General features: G+C 42.6%; 1 protein-coding gene and 1 pseudogene across 2 annotated transcripts in view; one reads left to right on the top strand and one right to left on the bottom strand.

Moving 5' to 3' along the window:
- The window catches only part of TMEM108 (transmembrane protein 108), a 238814-nt gene that overhangs the window by 43975 nt on the left and 176444 nt on the right, over positions 1–18395 (top strand). For both annotated transcript variants that reach the window (XM_075316629.1, XM_075316630.1), the window contains exon 2: positions 14970–15084. The gene's annotated coding sequence lies outside the window, so the exon portion shown is untranslated. The remainder of the gene's footprint in view (positions 1–14969; positions 15085–18395) is intronic.
- LOC142244788 (U6 spliceosomal RNA) lies at positions 2696–2809 on the bottom strand (annotated as a pseudogene).

Consider the following 18395-nt stretch of genomic DNA (forward strand, 5'->3'; position numbering starts at 1 on the left):
CATGGGGGATGGAGCACGATGGGGGGTGCGCAGCATGGGGGATGGAGCACGATGGGGGGTGCGCAGCATGGGGATGGAGCACAATGGGGCGTACGCAGCATGGGGGATGGAGCACAATGGGGGGTGCGCAGCATAGGGGATGGAGCACGATGGGGGGTGTGCAGCATGGGGGATGGAACACGATGGGAGGTGCGCAGCATGGGGAATGGAGCACGATGGGGGGTGCGCAGCATGGGGGATGGAGCACGATGGGGGGTGCACAGCATGGGGCATGGAGCACGATGGGGGGTGCGCAGCATGGAGGATGGAGCACAATGGGGGGTGCGCAGCATGGGGGATGGAGCACGATGGGGGGTGAGCAGCATGGGGGATGGAGCACGATCGGGATGCGCAGCATGGGGGGTGGAGCACGATGGGGGTGCCCTACACAGACACCCACACACACACACCGACAACGCCCCACACACACAACACCCAACACACAAACACCACAGCATACACAAATATACACACATACCGCGCAACACACATACATTGCACAAAACATACCTCCCCCAAAACACACACACGCACCCCAGAGCCACACCCACACAAACCGTGCAACACACACAGCACCACACAGACACAATGCTGCAGACACACAGCGCTCCACAAACAATGCAACACACAAACAACACCGCTCTCACCCCCCCCCCCCACCCCACCCAGACAACACCCAGAACATTTACAGTGCCCTACACAAACACTTGGCAACTACACACAACCACATCTATATATATATAAAAAAATCATACATTAAATAACTACACAATACGTATATTCTAGAATACCCGATGCGTTAGAATCGGGTCACCTTCTAGTATATATATATATATATATATATATATATATATATGTTTTTATATATATATATATATATATATATATAAAAAACATATATATATATATATATTTATATATATATATATTTATATTTATATATATATACTGTATAATACTGCTCCAAAAAATAAAGGGAACACTTAATACAATGTGTCTCCAAGTCAATCATAATTCTGTGAAGTCAACCTGTCCAGTTATGAAGCAACACTGATTGTGTACCTCTGTTTCCTGCTGTTGCGCAAATGGGACAGACAACAGGTAGAAATGATAGGCAATTAGCATGACACCCCCTAAAAAGGAGAAGTTCTGCAGGTGGTGACCACAGACCATTTCTCTATTCTCCTCCTTTTTGACTGTTGTTTTAGTCACTTTTATATTTTGTCATTTCTCTCACAAGGTAGCATAAGGCGGTGTCTACAACGCACAGAGGTTGCTCAGGTAGTGCAACTCATCCGGCATGGCACATCAATCATCATCAATCATTATCATCATCAATCATCATCATCATCATCAATCAATCATCATCATATATTATACTGTATACTCTTCCCTCTGTACTAGTCTGTCTATTGTAACTTGTATATGTGTTCTGTATGTAACCCCCTTCTCATGTACAGCACTATGGAATCAATGGTGCTCTATAAATAAATAATAATAATAATGTTATTTTTTTTACACATTCACAATAAACTAAATTCATATAGGGCATCAATGACACATGCAATAAAGATAATTTTTCATTTATACTACACTTTAAACCGCAAAACCCCCCAAAACCATGGGATTATGATGAAACCAACTGACCATTCAATGTGTATGGAAGTCATTAGCTTTTCCCACAATAGCTGATGTTGGTATACAAAGGATCTCATTTTCCCACGTGAGATTTTACTACTAGAAATGTCTATTGGTAGGTTATTTCCTTCTGCCTATTGAGTGTGTATATTGAAGATGGAAAAGGTACACTGGCCCAACAAATGTTTGTGTGGCCAGATGTAGCCTGACCTATCAATAGGGGTATGAGCACTAAACGTGCATTACTGCAGCATAAAATCTAAATATAATATGGGCCGCTTAAAGCTTGGTTTGTGATCTTTTTTTGTTCACACTTGGGATTTTCTGGACCGTTTGAGTGGAAAATCCTATACGCCTCGTTGCGCTAGTACCCCAATTTTGAAGCGGGTGGAGAGCAGATCTTGAAGGATCTCGTCGGGTAAATTGTCAGGTTGCCTGAAGCTATTCCCTGACCTAGGGTCCACGTACCCCATCGTGCCCTGGTCCCAGCCCGGTGATGGTGCAAGGCCGCCAGCTGTCCTCCTCGACAGTTCTGTGTCCCTTGCCATGATCCCCTGCGACCGGGGGCCCAGCTCTTCTAGGCCCAGACAACCGTCTGCCACCTAAGTAACTACTTAGGAGCCATGCTCCTGACCTCCTCTCTCCTTCACTTCCAAACTCCTTCCCTCAACTGACTGAACTTCCTGACACTACTGACTCCCCCTAACCAACCCCCCCAGTGGGCGACCCTATTCCACTCAGGTCATCCACTGGTGTGTCTGGTGGGTGTGGTGCAGAGTGTATCCAGGATTTTGATTAGCTGATATAGGCAACACCATGTAGTTGGGGACCCGTAACCAAGGAGGAGGTGGATATTGCACAGGAGGGCAGATTGTACAATACCCTGTGACGACCTGATAGTCCAGGGGCGTCACAACTGCAAACCCCAATACCTTTGTTCTCTTGGGAACTGAGCAACTCTGAACACAAATTATTTCTAGAATATTCTTTTTTTTTTTTTTTTTTTTTTTTTTTTTTAAATGTTGAATGTTGTTTCACAAATGTCCATGTCATCCTTGGCCTGCTGTGCAGGGGCCATGCTAATCTTCTGTGTAGCTCTGCATTTGAGCTTATGTGCTGCCGAAGCTAGCACTTTCTAGAATATTCTTATTCTGATATTAGTAGATGAATAAAAGTGTATTCAGTTTCATAATTTTCCAGAATTCATATTTAATACTTCTAACAATTTACTACAAAAAAAGGTAGATAAAATACATGCATTGTAATTAATACCTTATATATGGCCCCAAACACAAACTTTGCTGATCTATACATATTTTTCAACAATAGTAAAATCCAGCTCACCATTACTGTTATCCACCTCAGACATAGGCTCCGCCATAGACTGGTTAATGATAAGTGAAACGATGGCCCAGCTCAAATGAACAACTTCTTTATTGCTTGAAAAATTCTTATACACAGGACGTCAGGTATTTACACAGAAAACGCTATAGTAGCGTATTCATCAACACGTTTCTGGTGTACATGATTAAGGGTGCATGCACACCTGAAACATGTTGCTGCGTACGCTACTATAGCGTTTTCTGTGTAAATATTTTTCAAGCCCTATAAAGAAGCTCAAATACTGGTGAAGGCCAAACCTAGAGATTGTGTAGAATTTTCAATAAGGTACTCCAGACATCAGACAGATCTTAAAATGCCTAATAAACTAGCTGTACAATGATATTAGAGACTTAAGCGGGCTTTACACACTATGACATCGCTCAAGTGATCTCGTTGGGGTCACAAAATTTGTGACGCACATCCGGTCGCTTTAGTGATGCCTTTGCGTGTGACACCTATGAGCGATTTTGCATCGTCGCAAAAACGTGCAAAATCGCTCATCGGTGACATGGGGGTCCATTCTCAAATATCGTTACTGCAGCAGTAACGTAGTTGTTCCTCGTTCCTGCGGCAGCACACATCGCTCCCTGTGACACCGCAGGAACGAGGAACCTCACCTTACCTGCGTCCCGTCCACAATGCGGAAGGAAGGAGGTGGGCGGTATATTACGTCCCGCTCATCTCCGCCCCTCTTCTATTGGGCGGCGGTTCAGTGGCACTGCTGTGACGTCGCTGTGACGCTGAACGAACCGCCCCCTTAGAAAGGAGGCGGTTCGCCGGTCACAGCGACGTCGCAGGGAAGGTAAGTCCGTGTGACGGGTCCGGGCGATGTTGTGTGACACGGGCAGAGATTTGCCCGTGTCACACAACCGATGGGGGCGGGTACGCACGCTGGCGATATCGGTACCGATATCGCAGTGTGTAAAGCGGCCTTAAGCCCCTATAAAATCATACTAACTGTACATTTTAGGGGCATAATGTTTTAGAAAATTATTTTTAATTCAAATGCAAATGAGAGGTCTTCTCTGCAACCTTGACATGTCTAAGAGCTATTTGCGCCTTTACACCCCCTCAATTGGCGTTTTGGGGAAATCCCTCAATTCTGTGTTTCCTAGAGCAACCAGTGCCTGTACTCAGCCTGTGTGTATGTGTGTGCACACTGACGCTGTATGAGGACAACTACATGCATAGTGTTAATGCTGGTATGAACACAATGTGGACAGATGCATATTTCTCTCTAGTTCCCCTCTGTGGCCGCCATTCAGTGCTATAGTGGTAAACCCAGAAGTATAGTGATCAAGCGGATTACAAGAGGAGCCAGGAAGGTGAACAGTACACACTGTGTGCACTGACATTGTGTTTATGCCACCGGAATCAGGCAGTGTCAGTGTGCATGAGCATACATGCGTGCTGAGTTTCAGGCAGCACTTGCTCTGGGAAAGCACTGTCAATCAGAAGAAGGTGGTTCCCCCAAAAAAACCTTTTATGGGTGAACCAGTGCACTGAGTCTTTGTCTACCACTTTATAATGGTTGACTGATCTAACTGTATCTAACTGTAATGTTGAGGACCCCATATAAGGCCTGAAACACACGTACGTAGAAAACACGTGCGTGTCTTGCGGTCCGTTTTTCGTGTCCGTGTTCCATGTTGGATGTCCGTTTCTCCAGTACGTGTGACATCAGTGTGATGGCGTATGCTTGCCGTGCGTGCGTGTGGAATGTCCGTGTATGTGTGAGATACGTACGTGTCATGTCCGTGTGCAGTCCGTGTTTCTTGAGCCGTTTCACCATTACAAAAATAAAAAACGCACACGGACCATACGGAAAGCACACGTACATGGTCCGTGTCCCGTACGTGCAGACATGGACCCCTTAACTTTAGCGAGTCCGTGTCTGCGTGATGCCGGCAAAACGTGGACATGTCATCCGTCTAAAAAAACGCACACACGTACAAACCACACGGACACACGTTCCATGTGATTTTATATGTGTGTGCCTGTTACCATAGGGTAACATTGGTGCATGTGTGCACGTGCCGCCAATACGTGCAAAAATGTACCAAACACGTACCGGCGGCACGTACAGTTAGGTCCAGAAATATTTGGACAGTGACACAATTTTCGCGAGTTGGGCTCTGCATGCCACCACATTGGATTTGAAATGAAATCTCTACAACAGAATTCAAGTGCAGATTGTAACGTTTAATTTGAAGGTTTGAACAAAAATATCTGATAGAAATTGTAGGAATTGTACACATTTCTTTACAAACACTCCACATTTTAGGAGGTCAAAAGTAATTGGACAAATAAACCAAACCCAAACAAAATATTTTTATTTTCAATATTTTGTTGCGAATCCTTTGGAGGCAATCACTGCCTTAAGTCTGGAACCCATGGACATCACCAAATGCTGGGTTTCCTCCTTCTTAATGCTTTGCCAGGCCTTTACAGCCGCAGCCTTCAGGTCTTGCTTGTTTGTGGGTCTTTCCGTCTTAAGTCTGGATTTGAGCAAGTGAAATGCATGCTCAATTGGGTTAAGATCTGGTGATTGACTTGGCCATTGCAGAATGTTCCACTTTTTTGCACTCATGAACTCCTGGGTAGCTTTGGCTGTATGCTTGGGGTCATTGTCCATCTGTACTATGAAGCGCCGTCCGATCAACTTTGCGGCATTTGGCTGAATCTGGGCTGAAAGTATATCCCGGTACACTTCAGAATTCATCCGGCTACTCTTGTCTGCTGTTATGTCATCAATAAACACAAGTGACCCAGTGCCATTGAACGCCATGCATGCCCATGCCATCACGTTGCCTCCACCATGTTTTACAGAGGATGTGGTGTGCCTTGGATCATGTGCCGTTCCCTTTCTTCTCCAAACTTTTTTCTTCCCATCATTCTGGTACAGGTTGATCTTGGTCTCATCTGTCCATAGAATACTTTTCCAGAACTGAGCTGGCTTCATGAGGTGTTTTTCAGCAAATTTAACTCTGGCCTGTCTATTTTTGGATTTGATGAATGGTTTGCATCTAGATGTGAACCCTTTGTATTTACTTTCAGGGAGTCTTCTCTTTACTGTTGACTTAGAGACAGATACACCTACTTCACTGAGAGTGTTCTGGACTTCAGTTGATGTTGTGAACGGGTTCTTCTTCACCAAAGAAAGTATGCGGCGATCATCCTCCACTGTTGTCATCCGTGGACGCCCAGGCCTTTTTGAGTTCCCAAGCTCACCAGTCAATTCCTTTTTTCTCAGAATGTACCCGACTGTTGATTTTGCTAGTCCAAGCATGTCTGCTATCTCTCTGATGGATTTTTTCTTTTTTTTCAGCCTCAGGATGTTCTGCTTCACCTCAATTGAGAGTTCCTTAGACCGCATGTTGTCTGGTCACAGCAACAGCTTCCAAATGCAAAACCACACACCTGTAATCAACCCCAGACCTTTTAACTACTTCATTGATTACAGGTTAACGAGGGAGATGCCTTCAGAGTTAATTGCAGCCCTTAGAGTCCCTTGTCCAATTACTTTTGGTCCCTTGAAAAAGAGGAGGCTATGCATTACAGAGCTATGATTCCTAAACCCTTTCTCCGATTTGGATGTGAAAACTCTCATATTGCAGCTGGGAGTGTGCACTTTCAGCCCATATTATATATATAATTGTATTTCTGAACATGTTTTTGTAAACAGCTAAAATAACAAAACTTGTGTCACTGTCCAAATATTTCTGGACCTAACTGTATGTGTGTTGCAGGCCTAAGAAGACGGATCCTTAGAAAGTCTCTCTGAATTAGCAGCACTGATAGCAGTGAGCCACTGAGTGTTATTACATTAACTGAACGGCTTTTTGTGATTCAAAGAGGTGATCCGTAAGAGACTACATATGCTGTATGTATGCCTGCGTGCCTCAGCTTATTAGCCAGGAGGGAGCTGATTCATTCCTATTATATAGTGAACTTTTACCGCAGGTTATAAAGACTTTGCTGTGGATTGTAGGGTTCATGTAGCTCTTGATTTCACTATGTACATTGAGAGGGTAAAATCTGCAATGGAAACTAATGGCTTTTTTGCAACATGCACATATTTCTGTACAGAATTTTTTCCATTAATTTTTAAAACCGCATCTAAATATTCTGTACTGTAAAGGGGCACAGACTCTCAGGGAGTAATTTGCAATAGAAATTGTGATACAGCTTAACCCCTTCACGACAGCCGATTTTTCGCTTTCCGTTTTTTTTTTCTCCATTCTTCTTCCGAGAGACGTAATTTTTTTATTTTTCAGTCAATATGGTCATGTGAGGCCTCATTTTTTGCAGAACGAGCTGTACTTTAACAAGAAACCATAAGTTTTACCATATAGTGTACTGGAAAGTGGCAAAAAAATAAATTCCAAATGTGGAAAAATTGCAAAAAAAAAGTGTGATAGCACTATTGTTTTTGAGATATTTTATTCACTGTTCACTATATGGTAAAACTGATGTGTGGGTGTGATGCCTGAGGTCGGTGCGTAGACACCAAACATGTATAGGTTTACTTTTATCTAAGGGGTTAAAAAAAATCAGAAGTTTGTCTGAAAAAATTGACGCACGTTTTGCTCCATGTTCCGTGACCCGTAGTGTTCTCATTTTTCGGCATCTATAGCTCAGTGATGGCTTATTTTTTGCATCTCAAGGTGCTGTTTTTAACGGTACCATTTTTGCGCAGATGCTACGTTTTAATCGCCTGTTATTGCATTTAGCACAAAATTTGTTTTGACCAAAAAAAAATGTAATTTTTGGCGTTTGGATTTTTTTTTGCCGCTTCGCCGTTTACCGATCAGATTCATTGATTTTATATTTTGATAGATCGGGCATTTCTGAACGCGGCGATACCAAACATATGTACATTTTCTTTTTTAACCCTTTAATTTTCAATGGGGTGAAAGGGGGGGTGATTTGAACTTTTAGGTTTTTTTATATTTTTTTAAAACTTTTTTTAACTTTTTTTTTAATTTTACTAGTCCCCCTAGTAGGCTATATGGATTAGCAATATTATCCCTCTGCCATATCTGCTGATCACAGCTACACAGCTGTAAACAGCAGATATACTCATTTTCTGCCTCACCCTGCTCTGGGTCAGGTGAAACCGAAAGTAAATAATGTGAGCTTCAGGAGTCATCACATGACTCTGTGCTACCATGACAACCACTGGAACTCATGTGATCACGTCACGTGACTTTTGGTATCGGCCGGTGAGTAAATGTTTACCACCGATGCCGTTATAATGGCGCTGTCCCATATTGACAGTGCAATTTAAGGGGTTAAACGGCACAGGCAGATAACAATTCTGCTCGTGCCTGGCAGGCACACATCTCAGCTGTGAAAATCAGCTGAGATGTGCGCCGATCGTGGCAAGCTGCCGGCAGCAGACCGCGGGCAGTAACACTATGACCGCTAGGACGTAATATTACTGCCCACGGTCATTAAGAAATTAATGTAAAGACAAAGACCTTGATTCCAGCAATATGTTCCTTACTGGGTTGCGTGCTGTAGTTTTGATAAAACCACTGTTATATCAGCAGGAGATTATCACTAGCAAACTAGTAAATCTGCCGCCATGTAGTCCTCCATATTCATGAGCTCTGAATAACCCCAACCTTAACAGTGATTGGCAGCTTTTTGTCTATGCATAGTATACATAAATTTGCCAATCAGTGGTGAGGTTGAACAGGACTCAGCATTGAGAGAACTGGTACATATACAGCAGATTAAACAGTGATTTTATCAAAACTGCAGCAAGCAGCCTAATAAGTGAAATACCACTGTAATCAGGTTCTCTGCCCATCATAATGCTGTCAGACAGGGTAGCAAAAACCTGTTGATGAAGTCCCTTTAAAGGGACACTGTAAGCAGGTTTCTTCAATGTAATCTGAAGACCGCATGCTATAAGAGTTAAAATGGAGAATTCAGCCCTGCGTCCCTTATTACAAAGTGTGGTTTTTGTTTACCTGCATTGTTAGTTTAAGCATCTTTGCTTTATCATTAGTGGGTCTAAGGAGCTGTACTCTGACTCCGCCCCCTTCTGTTATTAGAAGCTTTTGTCTAAGGAAATGTACACTGAAAGCCTGGTGTGTGCAGGTACAGCTGTCCCAGCACTGCTACATTCAAAATCTAAAATCTTGGCTTGTGTCAAAAAGGCTGAACTCAGTAATCTAAGTGATACATCATTGAACTCAGGACCTCTTTGCCTATATCATACTGCTTTTAGATGAGGTACAAAAACCTGCTGACAGATTCCCTTTAAATTAATTCTTATTTTTGTTACTGTTACCTAGAATAATAACATTGTTACAAACACATTTTCATTTTTATAAATATCTTTAAATATAATTAAATATGATTTATTATGTGAAGGTGCTATTTGATGATCATATTAAGCCAAATTTGTGATATATACTCTGGGTAGAAATAATGATTTTGCCCATTTTGTGTCCATGTGAGATAGTTGATCTTACGGTTGTTCATTAACTATGCTTCAATTTATACATGACGTCCATTATGTTCCAAAGAACTGGATGGTATAAGTAGGGTAAATAAATCTGTGCCCTAGAAAATGACCTGAAATGACTTACTTTAAATTCCCGTGGGACTGAAGACTAAACTTCTGGAACTGGCTTCTCTTCTAAGAGAAAAGTGGTTTAGCATCATTTATACAATTTTTGATTGTATCTAAAGGTTCATAAACTGAAATTACTGAAAACATTTAGTCTGAACATAATTTCCCCCTCTTTCATCCTGCAGAATTGTCAACCGTCTGGTTACTCCAGATAGTACAAAATTTTCAGATCAATGACCGAACGTCATCCATCATCTTGACATAGGCACTTCCGATTGTCTTTTATTGCTCTTGTGTAGAATGCAGCTACAGGCTGCTATTAGTAGATAATAGTTTGTATGCAGAGGAAGTCTGGGAACAAAGTGTGAAAAAAGCACACACTAAATGAAAGAATGCATGAACAAACCAAGCATAATGTGTACTTGTGCTCATAGCCATCTGGTCTAAATTAAACCGCTGTGGATCATACAGAAGGGTTAGCATAAAATTGGAACATTATACATGAGGGTCATTTCTACATGCAGCCACTGGAAACAGATTCAAGTATGTTTGAAGGGCTGAAAAATGAAGAGTACTAGACCTTATATACAGTATAAAGAATATTACATCTTTACAATATAATAGTTAGTAGTATGTAAAGGGATTCTGTCATTAGGTTTTTGCCACCTCATCTGAGAGCAGCACGATATAGGCAAAGAGACTCTGATTCCAACAATGAATCACTTAGATTGCTGGGGGCAGCAGTTCTGACACAATCTGAATTTTTAGGTTTAGTCATGTAGCTGAGCCAAGGAAGGTGTCCTGCTCACACTAGGCTCTCAATTAATATTGTTGGTTGACAGTGAGGTGTCACCCACAACAGGGGGCATGGTGGACATTTCTGCATGGGAGATGTTAGTCCTGTAATTATAAGGGCTGCTCAAACATAGCAAAAAAGCAAAAGATCAGATTGTCACAAACCAAGCATGTCTGAACTTTCTGTGTTAACCCTTGCAGCATGCTTGCTTCAGCTTACATAGCAAAAACCTGCTGACAGATTTCGATTCACTTTAATAGGAAAATATGTTAGTATACGATAGACTAAAGGGGGCTTTACACGCTACGACATCGCTAATGCGAACTCGTTGGAGTCACGGAATTCGTGACGCACATCAGGTCATCGGTGTAACGATGCCGTTGCATGTGACACCGATGAGCGATTTTGCATCATTGCAAAAACTTGCAAAATCGCTCATCGGTGTCCATTCTCAAAAATCGTTACTGCAGCAGTAACGAGGTTGTTCCTCGTTCCTGCGGCAGCACACATCGCTCCGTGTGACACCACAGGAATGCGGAAGCTCTCCTTACCTGCCTCCCGGCCGCTATGAGGAAGGAAGGAGGTGGGCGGGATGTTACGTCCCGCTCAGCTCCGCCCCTCTGCTGCTATTGGGCGGCCGCTCAGTGACGTCGCTGTGACGCTGCACGGACCGCCCCCTTAGAAAGGAGGCGGTTCGCCGGTCACAGCGACGTCGCCGGGCAGGTAAGTATGTGTGATGGGTCTGGGCGATGTTGTGCAGCACGGGCAGCGACTTGCCCGTGTCGCGCAACAGATGGGGGCGGGTACCCACGCTAGCGATATCGGGACCGATATCGCAGTGTGTAAAGCCCGCTTTAGTTCCCATGTCCAGTAATAATGCATTAGAACGGATCCAGCAGTGATCCATTGGAAAAAAAGTTGTGCAAACACAGGATCTTTTTTTTTTTAAACATTGGAATCTATGGAAAATGGATCCATTAATGCTATTTTCTTCCATATGAAACTGTTCTAGTAAGCAAAAACTGATCTTTTACAAATGAAAGAAAAGCTATCAGTTACCGGATCCATTTTGCCTAGACTCCAATGTTAAAAAAATGAATCCCTCAGAAAATCAATTTTTTTCAAAACGCACAAATAAAGTTGGGTTTTGCACAATGTTTTTGCCAATGGATCGCTGCTGGATCTGTTCTAACGGATGTTTATAGGACATGTGAACTTAACTTTATACTGTACGTACCATAAACTCAGATGCCACTTTTAGGTGCAGCTACTTCATTCCTCATCACAGGCCTGAAAGAGATGAGAGGCGCCACCCAAACAGCATGTATAAAACTTCTAGGCACAAATCAGGAAGTCTACCCGACCAGCCAATCACTGGTCAGCACTCAGCAGACCAAACAACCTATTACATTTTTGCTAATAAGTCACTGTAAAATCACTAATACTGCCATGATTTTAAACTGTCCAACAGAAAAAAAGCTTCGGCCAAGACAGACATTTATGTGATAGGACAAAGCTCTTTAGTCCCTAGCCTTAAAGGCACTGTCCAGTCTAAATCTATAAGACTGCATCAAATACAGTGAATTCAGACTTGTGGCTTTAGACTGGACAACCTGTTTAACTCCAAGATAATCTTGACCTTCATGCCCAAAACAATTTTAGAAATCTGACCAGCGACACTTTATGTGGTAATAACTCTGGAATGCTTCAATGTGCCCATCCTTGTCCTCATTCTGTAGGAATGTGCCCATCATTCTCCCCATTCTGTAGTAATGTGCCCATCATTGTCCCCATTCTGTAGTAATGTGCCCATCCTTGTCCCCATCCTGTAGTAATGTGCCTATCCTTGTCCTCATCCTAGTAATGTTCCCATACTGGTCTTCATCCTGTAGTAATGTGTCAATCCTTGTCCCGATCCTGTAGTAATGTGCCCTATCCTGGTCCCAATCCTGTAGTAATGTACCCCATGCTGGTCCCATTCTTGAAATCCTTTTCTAGTCCCCTTATTGTAGTAAAGTCCCATTCTGTAGTAATTTACCCTCTTGTGCTGTTCTATTCTTCTCACCGTCCCTCTGTTCCCTTGGTATCCTTTTTTCTTTCTGCTTCTTGCAGCACACAGGCACATGGACCTCTTGACGATCGCAGCTGGTGAAGGGGGCCGCCGTCATTAGAGGGTCATTTTTAGTGAATGTATTGGCGGCGACGCTCAGAGAATCTCTCTGCAGCTAAACCAATGGCAGTTGTCGGCCAATCAGAGGCCAGTAGCTGATGTCATACACCAATGTCAGCTGCTGGCCTCTGAATGGCCGGTGGCTGCCATTAATATAGCAGTGCAGAGAGCTTCTCTGCACAGCGTCACCAATACATTCTTCTGAAATAAAGCACTGATGGCAGTGGCCCCCTGCACTGGTCATGATCTGCAATCCATCCACGTTCCTGTGGGCCACAAAAAGCAGCCCCAGGGGCTGCATGTGGCTCACAGGCCATGTGTTTTAGACCCTTGGTATAGTCTATACAGTCCTAAGCCAAAGTCTATAGTAAGGCAAACCAACTCAAAGGGAGTAATACATTAGCACAAACTTGTAATAACAGCACGCAACAAGAGTTGGAGCAGAATTACCCCAACATGTTTTTTCATTCTACTGGGTGTTAACCATTATCAAGTGGAAAGTGATTACAGACACTAGTTTGTGTTACTGTGTCCCACTGGTGTTCCCTTCTTCCAAACACAGCTCTTATTTTGTCAGTCTGGGTCTTCTTTTGACTTTTGATCAGACTGAGGTACAATTAGGCCTCTGTCACACATCAGTATTTTGCATCAGTATTTCATCAGTATTTTTATGCCAAAACCTCCTGTATCCAAAACACAGAACAGGTGTCAGTTTTTCAATTATAGTTCTTCTCTGTAAGTTCCACTTCTGGTTTTGGCATCCAAATACTGGTGAAACAGTGATACAAAATACTGACGTGTGAAAAAGGCCTTAATCTGTATTACTGAGCTGAAATTGTATTGGGTTAATATTGGTTCCCTTAACAACAGCCTGACACCAGCCACAAATGACACTTTTGGGGACTTTGCATTTTCAGGACTCTCTCTCACAATACTATACAATGGTGACAGCTTGGATTCATCTCCTGTTTTGGTTTCTGCCACTTTTTACCTTTTTGAGACTTCTTTCTTGTACAGCAGGTCTCTCTACCACTCATCTCTCTTGCTGTGCACACACTCTAAACTGTGCCAAACACACTTACTTTGAAACACATACCTCAGCTCTGCCCAGATACTGCAGCATATTGCTTTGATTGTTGCAATATCCACCATCAAGGCAGCTTGATAAACCAACACGATGACTGACACCTCATCCACCAGGTTGAGATCCAGAACCTAATTCCTTCTGTCCCAAACTTCCCCCCCACAATCTCAGTCATCTCCGTTTAGTTGCCAGATAGTGATACATAATTGGCCACGTGTTATCCCCTATTTTTTGGAAATATTGGAAGACGGAAGAAATATTGGAAGAAGTAGGTTGGCATATATTTAAGAGTTGAGGTATTGTATTTCCTGACACCATGTTTTCCATATCAACACTCCTTCCCATATTTTTTTTCCTTGAAAATTTTCTGAAGACCAATTCTTGCTATAACTTCATTGTGGGCAGTTTAACAATTTCTCCACAATGAACATGCTCCAGGCCTTTTTATTCACAAAGTCTCGGAGAAGCGCCTTTGTGTAAAATGAACGGATTTGCTCCATCGAAGTGAATAGCGATGAAACTGAAGCAAATAATAGAACATCCACAGTGGAAACTAATGGATCTTGCAAATAGGTTATCACTGTCAGTTAGATGTAGGGCACAAAAAATAACAGCTAACAACACAAAGAAATGAAAATCTATAGATTGTAATAGGAAATGTCTAAAAATAACCTATTTGGAGTCAAAGCATCTAAAAATATATTAAAATGATTTGAGTAAAGAATGCTCTGTGCAAGGGTCCGATCACCCGAAAGTCTAGTATTTGTGTTCTTCATCAGATTCTATAGGTACAGAAATGAAGCATTACATGGCATCCATTAAAATCAATATGTCGTTAATGTAATCCATGGATAAGCAATGTTTCTGGGAGGAATACTGTTGTACACAGAATTAAATTGAGCATGCACTATTTCTTTCATGTTGGGTTAATGGGAAACAGATTTTCTCATTTCCCTACATATAAGGGAGGACACTGTATAGTTTATAGTCTCCTTTTTATCTGACCGTTCCTCCCTTGTTTTAAGATGAAAGATGTTTGGGAAACTTTCATGAGACCTTATAAATCATTGTCTTGAAGTGCAGTTCATTTAATTAAAACAGGAGAAAGAATAAAAAGAATGCGAAATCTTCAGAAAATGAAATATGCTGCTCCATCTGCCTGAATCTTCTAGGCTCGGAGATTATTGAATTAATGATCTGGTTAGTCCAATGGATTTGTATACAGTTGTGTTCAATAAAACTAAATGATATTCTTTTTTTAATACTCTAGCTCCCATCAGTTTGTGAAATGGAGGAAGCAAAACCCACCAGTAATATATAAGATTAAATCAATGGATTATGGAAATTTAGCCAAGCTGGACACCTTCTGTACATCTCACTCAAAGGTAAGATCAATAGCCTCATGAAAGCAATAGCTTATCTGCGTGCATCAGAAATCCACTCCTGGAGTGCAATTGTGTCTTTAAGTATAATAAACTATAAGGTTCAGCTTACCAGAGATTACTAAACAGGAATGTGTCAGTTGAAAATGACCTATTCTTTACTTCTGAATTTTTTGTTAAATGTAATTTTTTTTATAAGTGTTTATTTTTCTATATCACCATATTTATTATTACAAAAAAAATAAATCTTTCAATTTTGGATTCTAATCTCCTATTTTTTCAGGAAATCTTATATTCGCAGCAGTGAACAAGTTCTGACCTTATCTTTTGTATTGAAGCATCTAATGAGCAAAAATCATTGTGGTAGGAGCGGGTTGTTTATGACATCACGTAAAGCGGGCTTTACACGCTACGACATCGCTAATGCGGAGTCGTTGGGGTCACGGAATTCGTGACGCACATCCGGCCGCATTAGCGATGCCGTTGCGTGTGACATCGATTAGCGATTTTGCATCGTTGCAAAACAGTGAAAAATCGCTAATCGGCGACACGGGGGTCCATTCCCAATTATCGTTACTTCAGCAGTAACGAGGTTGTTCCTCGTTCCTGCGGCGTCACACATCGCTGCGTGTGACGCCGCAGGAGCGAGGAACGTCTCCCTACCTGCCTCCCGGCCGCTATGCGGAAGGAAGGAGGTGGGCGGGATGTTACGTCCCGCTCATCTCCGCCCCTCCGCTGCGATTGGGCGGCGGTTCAGTGACGTCGCTGTGACGCCGCACGGACCGCCCCCTTAGAAAGGAGGCGGTTCGCCGGTCACAGCGACGTCGCCGGACAGGTAAGTATGTGTGACGGCTCTGGGCGATGTTGTGCGCCACGGGCAGCGATATGCCCGTGTCGCGCAACAGATGGGGGCGGGTACGCACACTAGCGATATCGGGACCGATATCGCAGTGTGTAAAGTAGCCTTAACGTGAATGGTGGATTTTGTGTTATCAGTTGTATGTAGAGATGTTACCTGTCATTGTAATGCTGTCTCTGATGATAAGGAAACTGCTGTAATCTATTCCTAAAAGAACAGGAAGTATAAAAATCCCCAGTGGTCATTGCAAAAATTGTAAGATTACTAATGTTAATATTTTGTTTTATTTGTTTATAATAAATATCATGATATGAAAAGAAATTGCCATTTTGTTTTTAAAATACATGTATCACAAAAAAAAATTATATAAACAATAGGTCTTTTTCTGATGATAACAAATTTTCTTTCTTCAGAGTGCTCAGAATTCACAGCTGACACCAACTCCAAATAATTTACTCCAATTGCCACCACGCAAGATCAATTGGAATGAGCCACATGCAGCACTTCTTAGGTGGCTGCGGGCTGCTATTTTTAGGCTGAAAAAGGCCAAATAACCATGGGCCTTCCCAGCCTGATAATACCAGCTCCCAGCTGCCTGCTTTACCTTAGCCGTTTTCTTAAATTATTTTTTTATAAATAAATATTTAAATCAAATGTGCAGGATCCCCCTTAGTTTTGGTAATCAGTCAAAGTAAAGCAGACAGCTGGAGGCTGCAGCCCGCAGCTCTCTGCTTTACCTTTGCTAGTTATCAAAAATAGGGAGAATCCCACATCATTTTTTTTATTCTTACTGTTATTCAATATGCACCCAACAGCGTCCAGGCATCTTCCCTATGCCAAAAGCTTGTTGATCAACAAACTTTATTCATCATCCAAACAACATCCAAACTCCGAACTCAACCATGGACTTCTGTGACAAATCCATGGTTGAGCACCGGACATTTGGTGTCTGGTACGAACCCTGAACTTTACCGTCCAGGTTTGCTTATCCCTACCCTCACCCTCTGCATTTTCCAGGAATCTAATTCCCTCTGTAATATTGATTCGTTGGTTACTGTTACTATAATTTGTACATTTTTATTGCATTTGTTAAGGTAGCTTTGGGGGACTTATTTTCCTCACTGGCGGCTTTGTATGACCCACCTTCTAGTATGTTACATTTAGTTTGACAGACAAGAACTGTTTAGCTTGTACAGCCGAAGAGCTGTGAAGATAAAGTCAATGTGAGAGTGAATTTCCATTGTTTACTGGTTCGATATTCTTGTGAACTAGCTCACTGTTCTTGCAAAAGCCTATTTGTTGTGTGCTAAAAGAAACCTAATGGATTCATTGACTTACCCCTATACAATAACTTTATTATAGGCTCTGGATATTGATCTGGAGATTTTGCTAAATATATAATACAAAATATGTTTCCAGCTTTCCTATATAAATTTTAGACAGTTATTTATTTTAAGAGAATTTTTCTCTTCTACATTTTGTTCTCACTTTCCGATCTCCCTGTAATGCCTGCCTGGATCAACAGACTCAGGGGGGATGTAATGGACAGACTAGAGGGAAGCCACTCAACAAGCAGGACCCCCAGAACCCTGAAACCCTTTAACCCCTATACAGGGATTTGGAATTACACAGGGCCCTGGAGATCACTACCTATGGAAGGCTGCAGTCTGATGAGAGTAGTCGTCAGGCAGGGTTAAACCAAGAATAGCAGAACAGGGACAGAATCGACAGACAAGGACGTAATCAGAAAATGGAGCAGAGCTCAAATCCGGATCGGGCAGTGAGGTACAAAAACAGAAGGGTAGTCAGAAAACACGCAGAAGTCAGCACACAGGAATCACAAAACAGAATAGGGCGGAACAGGAGCCAGGAAATCAGAACTATCTCTGGCAGTGGTCATGTGACAGGAGGGGGAATAGCAAGGATGTGGTGTCTTCCCGTTGGCTGTAGCTGAACGCTGGCAACTTCAGCTGGAAGACACACGCCACCCACACACGCCACCCACAGTCAGCCAGCGGTACTGCCGATCCTAATATAACCCAGCCCAGTGGATGATCGGAGCCTGCGCCCACCGGTGCCGCTGGCATCGACTCCTCTCATATCACCAGCACCATCCACGGCAGGAGCACGGCGTCGCCTGGCGATCGGAGCAGAAGTCGCTGGAGCAGACTCCGGTGGTGACGTAACACTCCCTCTTTAAAGTCCAGTGCAGGATATTTATTATCATCTTCAGAAAGATGTACAGTATAAAGCAATTGTCCTCTTACAAGCTTGCACACAATACGCTCAAGTGTCTGGTCACATTCAGTCCAGTCAACAAAGTCTGGGATATTCTCCTTTTCGAAGTAAAAATTAACTGTCCCCTTCACAGATCTTAGGATAAGATGATTGAAGCTAAAGGGGAGAGCTCCAGTTCTGTCTCATTGTAGATGACTGGCTTTGGCCTACAGCATCC

This window comes from Anomaloglossus baeobatrachus, chromosome 6, assembly GCF_048569485.1.
Source record: "Anomaloglossus baeobatrachus isolate aAnoBae1 chromosome 6, aAnoBae1.hap1, whole genome shotgun sequence".
Lineage (NCBI taxonomy): Eukaryota > Metazoa > Chordata > Amphibia > Anura > Aromobatidae > Anomaloglossus > Anomaloglossus baeobatrachus.